This window comes from Solanum dulcamara, chromosome 11, assembly GCF_947179165.1.
Source record: "Solanum dulcamara chromosome 11, daSolDulc1.2, whole genome shotgun sequence".
NCBI lineage: Eukaryota > Viridiplantae > Streptophyta > Magnoliopsida > Solanales > Solanaceae > Solanum > Solanum dulcamara.
In genome coordinates, this window is record NC_077247.1 from 39,113,945 (window position 1) to 39,117,266 (window position 3,322).

Here is a 3,322-nt window from a genome sequence, read left to right on the forward strand (position 1 = left end):
ATTTGAAACGGATAACTAAGTCACATATTCCTGCAGTGAATGTGTCTATCCAAATTGATGTCCCAAAAGGACCATCTACTAGTATCATAGCTTCTAAATCCCAAACCGCCTGAAGCGTGGTAGACCATTTGGTTCAAAGGATAAAAATCCTAGAAAGAGAAGCATGAGGAATAATAAAAATGATACTACACAAGAACCTCCTCAAGAAGGTCAAGATTTGAGTAATCGTGATATTCTTAAAGAGATCAGTGAACACGAGACTCAAGTGAATGAAGAACTTTCAATAAGTTCTATCGATAATGAGATAAATTTAGATCGATCAAAAATTACGGTGGATAATATTTTTGCATATAATATTGCACTTAACCTCATGCAAGATAATGAAAGTCTTGAGCCTAAATCCGTTGAATAATATCGACGTAGATGTGATTGGCCAAACTGACAAAAGAAATTCAATCAGAATTAGACTCACTTTCTAAACGTGAGATTTTTGGACCTGTAGTCCAAACCACTAAAGTTGTAAAACCAGTTGGATACAAATAGTGTCACGACCCAACCTCATAAGCCGCGACTGGTGCCCGAGTTGAGCACCCAAACGTACCCCTATCCCAAATTAGCCTTTTAACTGAATAAACATAGGTGGTGATTAGAAGAAATTGCTAAATATATCATAAAAGTATATATAGGCACGAGGGCTGATAGGCCATCACCAAACACACAAAATCCAAATCATATATATAAAACCCACAATATAACTCTGTCTACAGACCTTTACAGATGATAACATAGTCATATGACGGGACAGGGCCCCGTCGTACTCCTGACCAACATATCCAAGTATACAGAGATAAAGTTAGTACCAAAATACAAGCTCCAAACAAGGGAGCATTGTCAACGACACGACAGATGTCCTAAGCAGGCGGGTCAGCAAAACGAACATCTGTATCTGCGGGCATATAGCGCAGCCCCCAAAGAAAGGAGAGTCAATACGAAAAATGTACCGAATATGTAAAGCATGAACTGTAATAAATAAAATCATAATCTGAATAGCATGTGCAGAGAAACGAAATAAATATTCAGAATTTCAAAATACTTATCATAATCACAAATCATATATGCAAAGACATATGCCATATCCGGCCCCATTATGGGACTAGGTGAACAAAATGTGGTCACCCTCGCATCATCGGCTCCACGACACAGCATAACACTAGAGTAGAAAATATCTCCGTAACAATCATATCATATCAGATGGCCATATCAAATCATATCACACCATATCAGATCATATCATATCCCAAACATATGTCTACATGGCACAACATAACTCCGTGGCATAACATACTCCACCCCATGTACATGTCATACCTGCCCCCTCACGTCGGGACACGGCGAACAATGCAGAGAAATACGCACGAAAATATATTCTGGCCCAGGCTCAGTAAAAGAGTGGTTACAGTATACACGAGTAGAGTAGTGAGAACTAAGTGCAATTTAAAATATTTATAAAGATTCGATAGCATGGTTTCGATAACCAATCATATATAAAAAGACTTGAATAATGATAATAGTGCAAGTCTTTCCTATGTCACGATAGTCTATGTCAAATTAATTTTCTGGAATCGTCTCCATATTTCAAAATATACTATGGAACTTAACGGAATAATTATTCGTATAATATTCGGAAGAATAGCAAAGAGTTTCTTTTAAATTCTACCTAACATAAGCCAAACGGAATAACAAAGGAAAATTCAAAACAGTGGGGCCCACCTCGGTCAAATGAGGTGGCGCATACAAATTACGTGCATTAAATTTTCTAACGTTATTTATAAGAGTTTTAAGGTATTCGGGTCCTATTTGTGCGAAGTCTAGAAGTTTAGACAATTTTCAAAAATATTTATAACTATTTAATTCAATTCTATTGAATGAAAAAGGGGAAAATTTAGGCATCGATTTTGAAGAGTAGAATCATCCCCGAGGCTCGTATCCAAACCTATTACACCTAAGACATGCCAAGAGAAGAAAATGTAAAGCTTTACATACCTTATTGGCCTTTTACGGTTGTCCGAATTTACTTCCCGTTTTCTCCAAAATCTACAATTGGTAACATTTACCAATTACTATTCATAAAACTTTAAAAATTCAATTCTACCAATATTTGTCTACCAAAATTTTGGCAGCATCTCCCCTATATATATGACAACCCTGAGATTACAACTCGGCCACAATATCAACAACCATGCCAACAACAACACCAATACCATCAATAATCAATTTAAAACATTCAATGACATAAATTGTCCCTTTTTCCAAATAATGTACCAATTTCCAACCCACCTTTACATTTCAAATAAATATGGCTATTTCCATATTCATATACTCCTTTAAACTCATTCAAACATAGGCCAATAATATTCCAAGCAACTATACAATATTCATCAAGTTCCATAATATAATAAAATCATGCATAATTGACATAATTCCCTACAATTCATTTCAATAAACTATTTAAGCTACATGTATACTCCAAGGGTCACAACAACATAACTAACATACTAAACAAGTTAATTTATCCCTATCTCACCTTCCAACTTCAACAAAATTCATTAACTTTATTTTTCAATATAAATTCCACAAGAACTACTATTAGAATATTATTCTACTAAAATACTACATAAAATTCAAGTCTTCTTGCCTACAACCTTACATACACATGACTTATTCATATGTCAAAATCCAACCATATAACTTCCATATTTCCATGAATTCTACACATTTCTACTTACTACAACATAAACAAACTTCATAACATAAAGAAATTTGATTAATTCTTACCTTTTTCTTCTAACTTGTTTACTTAACCAAAGCTCCAAATCAACCAAACAAGCCTTCTATCTTCCAAACTAAGTTTACCATGTTATAAAGGACCCTTAATATAGTGGAAATACTAGGAAATTATAATTTTTGGGATGAAATTTCAAGGGTCAAATTACTCCCTCTCTTGGCCGATTTTCTCTCTTTTATTTTCTCTTAGCTTTCTTCTCTTATTTCTTGTTTCCAACTCTCTCAAAATGTCTAGAAATCTCTAGGAGTTGGATGATTTAAAGGCTCCCAAGTGAAATTTCAATTTTGCCCCACCTTTTCTAATATTCCCAAGTTGAAATTTCAATTTTGCCCTTAACCTTTTATAATATTTCCACATGTGAAATTCCAATTTTGCCCTTAACCTTTTATAGTATTTCCACATGAGAAATTCCAATTTTACCCTTAACCTTTTCTAGTATTTCCACTTTCAAAATTTTAATTTTACCCCTAACCTTTT

At 34.3% G+C, this 3,322-nt stretch overlaps 1 long non-coding RNA gene across 1 annotated transcript; it reads right to left on the minus strand.

Moving 5' to 3' along the window:
• Window positions 1–724: 724 nt before the first annotated feature.
• LOC129872057 (uncharacterized) lies at window positions 725–3,033 on the minus strand. Its single transcript, XR_008762405.1, has 3 exons — window positions 2,836–3,033; window positions 2,044–2,094; window positions 725–946 (listed from the first exon to the last, which is right to left on the minus strand). It is a non-coding gene; the product is annotated as an uncharacterized LOC129872057 (long non-coding RNA).
• Window positions 3,034–3,322: the final 289 nt, after the last annotated feature.